The sequence below is a fragment of the Camelus ferus genome, chromosome 5 (genome assembly GCF_009834535.1).
Source record: "Camelus ferus isolate YT-003-E chromosome 5, BCGSAC_Cfer_1.0, whole genome shotgun sequence".
NCBI lineage: Eukaryota > Metazoa > Chordata > Mammalia > Artiodactyla > Camelidae > Camelus > Camelus ferus.
In genome coordinates this window covers 52270915-52283342 of record NC_045700.1, presented here as the reverse complement: position 1 = coordinate 52283342, position 12428 = coordinate 52270915, and the positions used below count along the sequence as shown (strand labels likewise).

Here is a 12428-nt window from a genome sequence, read left to right as displayed (position 1 = left end):
ATTGTATGTTTTGCCTACACATAGTCTCTAATGAGCCTGAGAGAATCAATAAACTTCAACTTCTAAAATAAAACAAATGCCAGCTCAGGAGAGCCTGGCACTGAGGTAAGATATTCACAATCAGCCTTCTGTAAACTATCTTTAACTCTACTCCAATAAAATAAACATTAATATAAATACATTCAAGTTACGTATTAAGAAAAGGTGCAGCCAAATATATATATAACTGAATCACTATGCTGTACACCAGAAACTAACACAATATTGTAAATCAACTCTATTTCAATTAAAACAAGAAAAGGTGAAGCCAAAAGTAATTTTTAAACATTATTCATTTGCATTTTATAATCCTTTATGAGGTACTTAATGTGTGCCAGGCACTGGGTCAGATGCTAATATAAAGATAGGGAAGACATGATCCCTAACTCTCACAAAAATCTGCGGAGGGAGACAGATAAGTAAACTGTTTTCTCAGAGCTGCTGACCTTCCTTCCTGTTTCATCAATCAATCAATCAATCAATCAATCAGAAGAGCTCTTCTTCATCCTCTCCACCAGATGTGCCAATCCACAAGCATCTGTAACCCTGCATGCGCTGCCTCCACACTGATTCAATGTATACTCTGTCCATGTTCTATATGGGCCAACTTCTCTCACACACTGGGTCCCAGCTCTACCTAATCAAGGACTTTTCTCATGCAATTATCTCCTCTCTCTTTTCCCTCATTACATCATCACTTCCTCCTCTTCTCTGTATCTTTGATATCATAAAAGCATGCTATAATATCGATCACAGCTAGACTCAGTCTCATCTCTCTACCCTCACCCCTTTCTATTTCACTCTCTTAGCTCAAACTCTCAGCATCATTTGATACAGTTCATCACTCTCTCTTCCTCCTCTTCTAAATCTTTTTTATTTTTAACTTGTAATTCAGTATACCATATTCTCCTGATTTTTTTCTTACTCAGGTGGTTGCTACCTCTCAGTCTTCTCTGCTGGAGCCTCTCCATCTCCCCAACCTTGAAATGCTATCGTGTCCCTTACTCTTACATGATTTCATCCATCCCAATGGCCTTCAACACATTCTATATGCTGATGACTCCCAGATTTCTATCTCCAGAATGAACCTCTCCTCGGAATCTTCATATTTTATTCTGATGCCTAATGGGCATTTCCATCCTAGTAAATCCATAACTGAGCTCTTAATTCATTCCTCTGCCCCTTGCCGAACATGCTCTTTCCCTAGAGATTCTTATCACAGCAGTTATTGCTGTAAAGCATCTCAAGTTAAAAAACCTTGACGTCACCCTTGGTTCTTCCCTGTTTCTTACAACTTTTCTTCCAATCCATCAAATGAATCCTGATAGAACTACATTTAAATAATATCCTGCCCCAACCTAATCCAAGTCATCTCCATCTGCCTCCTAGACTCATCACTTGAAGCCCCAAGAATTCTTCGGGTTTTTTCTGGTAAATCAACAGCCAGTTCTCCCCACAGTAACCAGAGAAAGTATTTTAAAATGGAAATTATGTCATGCCACCAAGCTCCTGGACACCCTGATGTAGTTTTCTGACACACAGAATAAAGTCCTAAATTTCTACTGCGGCCTATTAGATCCTACCTTACCTGGTTTCAGATAAATTGTCACTCCCATTTCCTACCATTTTTCTGCTTGCTCATGACACTTTGTTGGCCTCTTTGCAAGTCTCCAACACTCTCCTACCTTAGACTCTTTATATTTACTGGAACTACTTCTTGAAACAATCTTCCCCCAGGTAATCACATGGCTCATCCCCTCCCTACATAAATGCCCTGCCCGAGTATGGTTTCCTAAAAAACAACCCTCTCTAATAGTAACAACTCTTCTCTAGCCCCATATCTTGCTATAATTTTCTTTTTAGCATTTATCACTACCTTATTTTATATTCTAATTTACTTATTTATATATCTAATTTACTTATTTACATATTTCCTGTTTATTCCACTATCATATAAATGTCATAACGAAAGGATTTTTGTTTTATTCTCAGATCTATTCCCAGGGTCAAGAACTGTGCTTGGAGTATTATAGGCACTCAAATATTTACTTGACTACAGAATGAACTAGTCTCCATATTCAGGCAGGTATCACCTAGAAATGCAATCTTAACTTTTGTAAACTTTACTCATTTCACTTATTTACCAATCTTATACTTTGGAAGCAGTATACTATTCCTATGTTGTTTATAGTTTACTGAAAACAAGCATTCATTTGTAATACCTGGTGTAATATTTGGTCACATTTAACCTGATGTAGGATCAAACAACATATGACACAATGAATACAATACCACAGCACATCAATTAAGTACAAATAAATGATTAAAATAACAACCAGTATATCATATTATTAAAAATTATCTAATATAATTTGTAATGTTTTAAGTAATAAGCAAAAACATATTTACAAGAGTTTTTATTTTTTTGGCTGAAATAGAATGACTCCAAGATGTCATCTTAGAGAAGGGAGCAAGTTGAACTCTTCAAAGAGAATTGCAGTATATCTAATGACTTTAAACAACATTTGACACAAGAAGCATTATCTCTGTCTTTTCTGAATTAGGTTTTGATGTGTTCCCTGACATCTAGAATTTGAAGTTCGACAAGCTGACAACACTGCAACTTCACTTCCTCAAATAGCAAATAGAAACATATGTTTGAAAATTATGCTAATAACTGTGCAACCTAAAAAAAAAATCTGACTAATGTTAGTGACTTGTAAGATGTGGAGATAAATAGACTGATGTTCCCACCATTCCCAGGTAGACTTTAATTGTCAAACTTCCAGAAGCACTAAAACTAAGGAGTGAAAAGTTGCTTGCCTCAATCTTTCTCAGAATAAAGATTCTGACACTTCTTATTTAGTATTAGAAAGGTAATTAAATATACTTAATACAGTATTGAAGCACTGGATTGACACGGAAGAGGAACTGGCTTCTAGTCTTTGCTCACCCACTGAGTAGCTGTATAGCCTTGAGCCTCAATTTCTTCATTCTTCTCATTAATTAATAACAGGGGAAAGTGAGATAAAATAATTCTACTTTGTGTCTTCTACTTGGGACCAATTTGCAATATAGATCACAAAGCCACTTAATAGCTGTCGAAGAGCTGAGATCTGAACTTGTATCAGTAAGGACAGGTAAGGTTATGCTGGGATAACAAACAACCTGCAAGTCTCAGTGGGTTAAAACAATAAAAGTCTATTTCTGATTCATACTACATGTCAGCAGGCATGATGCACTCTCGATGATCATTCAGAGATCCAGTTAACTGAATCACCATCTTGACATGTTTCCACAGTCACTGAGGGAGGAAGAAGGGAATGTGATACTTAAAGCTTCTGACTAGAAGTAGCACACATCACTTCTCCTGACATTTCATTGGTCAAAGTCACATGGATGCACTTGGCTTCAAATGGAGTGGAGAAGATAAAGCAGAATATTTTGGGGTAGCTCTAATAACTACAGGAACCAATCTGAGTAAAGAGACTACAGTGTTTATTTGTCTGGTGGAGGCTAGCTTCTTAGTAGTCCCTGGTGTACATCAGACCAGCAGTGCCTGTTTCTCTAGAAAATATGTGGATGGAAAAGAGAGGAAAAAAGATATAAACAAACAGATTATATTGAATGTAAGAACATTTTTGTGTCTTCTACATCAACACATGATATAAATCATATTTGTGACATAAAAATATATGTATTGTACATGATCCTATAACTTAATTTTAATTGAGTAGATTTATTGTCATGGCATTTAAACTGATAATCATGTCATGTGCAAAATAATTATTTTTTAATTTCGCTATCATAGATAACAATCAATAATAGAAACAAAAAAGTAAAAACAGCAAAATAATAATAGTATTTTATTTATTTTTTAGCTAAAAAATAAATGATAGTACATTGTATACAACATTCAAAAGCACAAAAATGTCTACAGTGAAGAGTACATCATTCTCATCTTTTCTCCAAGTCATCCAGTTCTTACTCCACAAAAACATCCATTTAATTTTTTTATTTTATCAAGGTAATTATAGTTTGTAACATTATACATTTCACGTGTACAACATTTTATTTCAACTTCTGTATATACTACTGCATGCTCACCACAAAAAGTTTAGTTTCCATCCACCACCATACAGTTGACCCTTTTACCCATTTTTCCCTCTCACCATCCCTCTTCCCCTCTGGTAAACGCCACTCTTTTCCATGTATCTACATGTTTGTTTTTGTTTGGTTTGTTCATTTTGTAAATTTTTTATATTCCATATGAGTGAAATCATATGGGATTTGTCTTTCTCCATCTGACTTACTTCACTTAGCATAATACCCTCAAGTTTCAATCATATTGTTGCAAATGGCAAGACTTCATCTTTTTTATTGCTGAGTAGTATCCATCCTATATATACCACATCTTCTTTATCCATTCATCCATCAATTGGTACTTAGGTTGTTTACATATCCTGGCTATTTTAAATTATGCTGCAATGAAAATACTCTTTTCAAATTAATGTTTTTGCATTCTTCAAATACCCAGAAGTGAAATAGCTGGATCCTATAGTACTTTTACTCTTAATTTTCGAAGAATTTCCATACTGTTTGCCATAAAGGGTGCACAACTTTAGATTCCCATCAACAGTTTACAAGGGTACTCTTTTCCACATCCTCTCCAACATTTGCTATTTCCTGCTTTTTGGATAACAGCCATTCTAATGAGCACAAGGTAATATCTTATTGCAGTTTTGATTTGCATTTCCTAGATTATTAGTGATTTTGAACATCTTTGTATATGCCCATTGGCCATCTGCATGTCTTCTTTGGAAAAATGTCTATTCAGATTCCCTGTCCATTTTTAAACCAGGTTCTTTTTGTTGCTGATTTACATGAGTTTCTTACATATTTTGGATATTAACCCCTTACCAGAAATATGATTTGCACATCTTATCTTATTCAGTAGGTTGTCTTTTCATTTTGTTGATAGTTCCCCTCACTGTGCAGAAGCTTTTTAGTTTAATGAAGTCCAATTTGTTTATTTTTGCTTTTGTTTACCTTGCCTGAGGAAACATATACAGAAAAATATTGCTGAGACCAATGTCAAAGACCATATTGCCTATATTTTCCTCTAGGAATTTTGTGGTTTCAGATCTTGCATTCAAGTCTATAATCCATTTTGTGTTGATTTTTGTGTATTATGTAAGATAATGGTCTAGATTCTTTTTTTTTTTGTATGTGTCTGCCCAGTTTTCCCAACACCATTTATTGAAGAGACTATCCTTTCTCCTTTGCATGTTTTTACTCCTTTGTCATAAATTAATTGTCCATAGATTTGTGGGTTTATTTCTGGGCTCTCAATTCTGTTCCACTGGTCTGTTTGTCTGTTTTTCTGCCAATATCATGCTGTTTTGACGACCATAGTTTTGTGGTATAATTTGAAATCAGAGAATGTGATACCATCAGCTTTGTTCAGGATCGCTTTGGTTATTCAGGGTTTTTTGTGGGTTCATATAAATTTAGGATTTTTTTGTTCTATTTCTATGAAAAATGTTATTGGGATTTTGATAGGAATTGCATTAATCTATAGATCACTTTAGGTTGTAATGGCATTTCAACATTGTTAATTCTTCCAACCATGGGCATGAAATATTTTTCCATTTCTTTGTGTCTTCAATTTTTTCAGCAATGTCCTATTGTTTTCAATATACAGATCTTTCACCTTCTTCATTAAATTTATTCCTCTGTATTTTATTCATTTTTGTTGCAAATTGTAAATGGAATTATTTTCTTAGTTTCTCTTTCTGCTAGATAATTGTTAGTGTATAGAAATGTACAAGATTTTTGTATGTTGATTTTGTAACCTGCAGTTTTACTACAATGATCTCCAAAAAACTCCTTTTTCAGAAAATTAATTTGAACAATAGGAAAGTTTCAAAATTCTGAGTTTCAGAGTTTCAAAACTGAAAATTAACCAATGGCTTGCAATAATCCAAGGAACCATTCATTCAGGAAAACTGGCTGAATCTTGGTAAAAAGCAGTGAGCTTTGTGGTGTTTTAACTTTCTATTCCCATCTGATCTTACCACCTCTGTGAAATCCTCGAAAACCAACAGCCTTGCAATCTACTGTGAAAGCCATCAGCTTAGCATAATGGATTTAGAGCTCCCCATGAAGTCCCATTTCCAGACAATTATTGTTAGTTGATCTGTCTGACAGCTCCCTGAAGACCACCACTCTTAGAACTTGTATTTATTTGACCTGACTCAGAACTTGCTCAGTGAGAGCAGACCTTTATTTGAAAGTATTTGTCTAAAATGATTAGGAGCAATTCTTCAATGCTGCAGCTGTCTTAGGCAGTGATAACAGTTGGGGAAAACAAGAGACTGACCAGAAAAAATAAAAGGAAAAATTAGAGATTAGATGTCTGTAAGGGGCTTTGAAAAGTTCTGACATATTCCTGGATACTTAGAAGGTGACCCACATATGCAGGGCTATACTCAAGAAAAGACTGTACTCAGGGCTGTGTGAGTGCTGAGGAAAGACTTGAAAAGGTCCTCAACTCTCATCTACAGCTCTGCATAATCAGGAAGTGAAAGTTAAGACATAGTGCAAATTGCCAGAGCATTGAAAGTATGTCTCAACATGCACACAAGGCCGCTTATCAAAGACTGGGAGAATTACTGATTCAATATATTTAAGAAAATCTCTAACCAATCATCAGCTGGCCACTGAATCACCTAAACAGAGATGTCAGTGGCTTCATATAACAAAGAGTACAGAATTAGTCCTGGAAAAACAGAAAAACAACAAAACTTTGTAAAGGGGGGAGGGGAGAATCGAGATTTCGAGAGTAACCACATATTATTGAAGATGTCCAGTTTTCAACAAAAGATCATGAGACATGAAATGAAACAGTAAAGCATGTCAGTTAACACAGGAGAAGTGGTCTTCACTAAAATTAAAAACTTCTGCTCTGTAAGAAAACTGAGAATGAGAAGACAAGTCACAGACTGAGACAAAACATGTGCAAAAGGTGCACTTGACAAAGGACAGTTATCCAAAATATACAAAGGACTCAACTATAAGAAAACAAACAGCCCAATTAAAAAATGGACCAAAGGCATTAACAACTCACCAAAGTTACAGATGGAAAATAAGCATATGATAAGATGTTCCAGTTCCACATCATATGTCATCAGGAAAATGCAAATTAAAACAACGAGTTACTAATACTTATTAGAATGGTCAAAATCCAGAACACTGGCAACACTAAATGTTGGCAAGGATTTGGAGCAGTGGGAATTGTCATTCACTGCTGGTAGGAATGCAAAATGGTACAGCCACTTTGGACGACACTTTGGTGCTTTGTTCCAGAACTAAACGTACTTCTACCATGGGATCCAACAGTTACATTCCCTGGTATTTACCCAAAGAATATGAAAACTTACGTCCACACAAAAAACTATACACAGATGATTAAAGCAGTTTTATTTTTAACTGCCAGAACTTAAAAGTAACCAAGATATCCTTCAGTAGGTGAACAGCTAAACAAAGTATGGTACATCCAAATGACAGAATATTATTGAGTGCTAAAATGAAATGACCATTAATCCATGGAAAGACATGAAAGAAACTTAAAATGAATATTACCAAGTAAAAGAAGACAGTTTGAAAAGGTTATATGCTGTATGATCTAGAAATGGCAAAACTACGGAGAAAATAAAAATATCAGTGGTTGCTGGTGGTGGAACAAGGGGATAAATATACAGAACACAGAGACTTTCAGGGGAATGAATATACTCTATGTGGTTATAATGATGATATATGTCAATATACATTTGTCAAAATCCATATTATATATAATACTGAGAGTTAAATTTAAGATAAATTATGGACTTTAAGTGATTATAATGTGTTAATGTGGTTTTATCCTTGGTAACAAATGTACCATTCTGATGACTCTGGTGTTGATAATAGGGATGGTTATACGTGTGTACAGGCAGTGGTTATAGGGAAAATTTCTGTACCTTCCTCTCAATTATGTTATGAACCTAAAACTACTTTAAAAGAAGTCTTAAAAATACTTACTATAAAACTATATTCTGAATATACCTTGATAAAAAAAAAGCTATAGTAATCAGGATAGTGTTGTACTGGCTTGAGAACAGACATATAGATCAATGAAATGGAATTGAGAGTGCAGATATAAACCCTTACATTTATGGTCAATTGATTTTTGAAAAAAAGTGCAAAAATAATTCAATGGGTAATGAATTTGTCTTTTTAAGAATTAATGCTGGAACAGCTAGATATCCAGATGCAAACTAATAAAATTGGACCCCCACCTTATATCACATATAAAAGTTAACTCAAAATGAACCAACCTAAATGCAGAAGTGGGTAACACTTTTAAGAGAAAAACATAAAAAAACTTTGTGATCTTGGATTTGACAATGTGAACCTTAGATATGACTCCAAAAGCTCAAGCAGTAAGGTAAAATTGTAGTTAACCCTTGAACAATTCAACACAGTCTTGAACTGTGTGGGTTCACTTATATACAGATAAATCTCAATAGCAAACACTACAATACCACACAGTCTATGCTTTGTTGAATCCAAGAATGAGGAGGGACCACAGATACAGAGGACCAGATATAAGTTAAACAAACATTAACCCTTGCATTGTCCAAGGGTAAACTAGATAAACTGAACTTCATCAAAAGTAAAAACTTTTATCAGGGATGCAAGACCAGTTCAACATCCACAAATCAATGTGGTACAGAACATTAACAAAATGAAGGATAAAAATCCTATGATCTTCTCAAGGAGAAAAGGCATTTGACAAAATTCAATGTAACATTCATGATTAAAAAAAAAAACTCTCAACAAATTGAGTATAGAAGGAATGTAGCTCAATATAATAAAGACCATATACAAAAAGCTGATACTCAATGGTGAAGAGCTGAAAGTTTTCCCCTAAGGTCAGGAAAAAGACAAGACTGCTCACTCTCACCAATTTTATTCAACATAGTCTAGAAGTATAGCCAGAGCAATTATGCAAGAAAATAAAAGGCATCCAAATTGGAAAGGAGGAAGTAAAACTGTTTCTATTTGCAAATGACATGATACTATAAATAGAAAAGCCTGAAGACTCCACCGAACAGAATTAGTAAATTCAGTAAAGTTGCAGATTATAAAATCAGTATACAAGAAATCAGTTGCATTTGTATAAACTAATAACAAACTATCAGAAAGAGAAGTTAAAAAAAATCCCATTTACAATTGCATCAAAATAAATAAATTCCTAGACCAAGGAGGTAAAAAATCTGTACACTGAAAACTAAATGACACTGATGAAAGAACCTGAAGATGACAGAAATAAATGGAAAAATATTCTGCGTTAATGGGTTGGAAGAATTAATATTGTTAAAATGTCGATACTACCCAAAGAAATCTGAAGAGTCAATGCAATTCCTATCAAAATTTCAGTGGCATTTTCATAGAAATAGAACAATCAATCATAAAATTTGTATGGACACAAAAGACCCTGAATAGCCAAAGCAATTTTGAGACAGAACAACAAAACTGGAGACATTACGCTTTCCCATTTCAAACTACATTGCAAAGCTATAGTAATCAAAACAGTATATATTGGCATAAAAACAGACACATAGATGAATTTAACAGAACAGAAAATCCATAAATAAACTGACACATAAACAATCAATTAATTTGTGAGAAAAGACACAAGAGTATTCAATGGGTAAAGGAAAGCCTCTTCCATAAATGATGCTGGGAAAACTGGTCACATACAAAAGAATGAAATTGGACTGCAGTCTTACACTATACACAGAAATCAACTCAAAATGGATTAAATACTTGAATGTAAGACCTGAAAGCACAAAACTCCTAGAAGAAAACAAGGGGAGTAAGCAGCTTGACATCAGTCTTGGTGATCATTTTTTTGGATTTGACACCAAAAGGAAAGGCAACAAAAGCAAAAATAATCAAATGGGACTACATCAAACTAAAAAGCTTCTGCACAGCTAAAGAAACCAATAAAAGGAAAAGGAAACCTATGAAATGGGATAAAATATTTGCAAATAATATATCTGATAAGGGGTTAATGTTCAAAATATATAAAGGACTCATATAACTCAACAGAAACAAACAACTTGATTTAAAAATAGGCAGAGGATGTGAACAGACATTTTTCCACAGAAGTTATACAGATGGCCAACTGGCACATGAAAAGATGTTCAGCATCACTAATTACTAGGGAAATGCAAATCAAAACCACAATGAGACATCATTCACACCTGTTAGAATGGTTATTATCAAAAAGACAAGAGAATGCATGCTGGCAAGGATGTGGAAAAAAGGGAAGCATCCGGCACAGTTGGTGGGAATGTAAATTGGTGTAGCCACTATGGCAAACAGTATGGAGATTCCTCAAAAAATTAAAAATAGAACTATTATATAATCCAGACATTTCACTTCTGGGTATTTACCTGAAAGAAACAATTATCTTCAAAACATATCTGTACCTCCATGTTCACTGCAGTATTATTTACAATAGCCAGGACATAAAACAACCTAAATGTCCACTGATGGATGAATGGATAATGAAAATGTGATATGTACATCTCACATTTATATATACACATATTATTCAGCCATTAAAAAAAGGAAATCTTGCCATTTGTGACAACATGAATGGACCATGAGGGCACTGTGCTAAGCAAATTAAGTCAGACGAGAAGAAAATATTGTATGATCTGACTTATTTGTGGAATCTAAAAAAAGAAATCAAACTCGTAGGTATAGAGAAAAGATTGGTGGCTGCCAGAGGTAGGGGTGGGGGGCAAAATGAGTGAAAGGGAGCAAAAGATCCAAATTTCCAGTTATAGGATACATATACAGCATAAGGAATATAGCCAATATTTTATAACTATAAATAGAGTATAACCTTTAAAAATTGTGAAGCACTATGTTGTACACCTGAAATTTATATAATATTATACAACTATATCTCAATATTTTTAATTAACAAAACCATTATTGCTTTTCATTTGCCTCTCAGAGAGTATTAAAGATAATGAATTATTGTATTTAAAAAAAAACTTTTGTGCTTCAAAAAATATATTCCACACACTGGGAGTTTGAAATTTGTAGATACTGACAGGCATATGTAGAATAGATAAACAAGATTACACTGTACAGCACAGGGAAATATATACAAGATCTTGTGGTAGCTCACAGCAAAAAAAAAAAATGCAACAATATATGTATGTTCATGTATAAATGAAAAATTGTGCTGTACATTGGAAATTGACACAACATTGTAAAATGACTATAACTGAATTAAAAAAAAATCTTCAAGTAAGTGGGGGAAAAAACTATATCTGATAAAGGACACCAGATAAATCATACACCTGAGAATGGATTTGTATTTATAAAATATAAAGAATTCTTACAATAATAAAAAAAAATTAAAAATAGGAAAAAAGATGTGAATAGACATTTCTCCAAAGTAGATAGAAAAGTGGTCACTAAGCATGTGAAAAAAATGTTCAGCATCATTAATCACTTGGGAAATGCAAACAGAAACACAATGAGATACAACTTCACACTCAGTAGGATGGCTAACTTGCAAAAGACAGAAAATACACAGTGTTTGCTAGGATGAGGAGAAATTGTAACCCTCAATACATTGCTATAAATGTAAACTGGTACAGCTGGTTTGGAAAACAGTTTGGCAGTTAAGTTAAAATGTTGAATGAAAAGTAACTTAATGACCTAGCAATTTCATTCATAGGTATATATATTCAAGAGAACTTAAAAACATGTCCACACAAAAAATCTGTACATGAATGTTATAACAACATTATTCACAATAGCCAAAAGGAGGAACTGACCCAAATGCCTGTCAACTGGTGAATCGCTAAACAAAATGGTATATATAGAAATATGATATCATTCAGTCATAAAAATAAATGAAGTACTGATACATGTTATAACATAAATGAACTTTGAAAACATTATGCGAAGTGAAAAAAAACAGACAAAAATGGGCATATATTGTATGATTCCATTTATATGAAATTTCAGAAATAGAAAATAGAATAGCTTTTGCCAGAGCATGGGAGAGGAGGAATTTGTGGCTGTTAATGGGTACAGGAGCTCTTTTTTAGGGTGATGAAATGTTTTAAAATTAGTGGCAATGGTTGTACAACTCTGTGAATATCTGAGTTATATGTTTCAAAAGCATGAATTTTATGGTATGTAAATTATATTTCAATAAAGCTGTTATTATGAAAAACAGCCTGTGGGTCATCTTTAGTTTCAAATCTACGCTACAAAAAAAATGGACATTCTTTTCTCCATAACTACAC

The 12428-nt window shown here is 33.8% G+C and overlaps 1 long non-coding RNA gene across 1 annotated transcript in view; it reads right to left on the bottom strand.

The window, feature by feature from the left end:
* The window catches only part of LOC116663690, a 548421-nt gene that overhangs the window by 263797 nt on the left and 272196 nt on the right, over positions 1 to 12428 (bottom strand). The gene's annotated exons all lie outside the window — the stretch shown is intronic.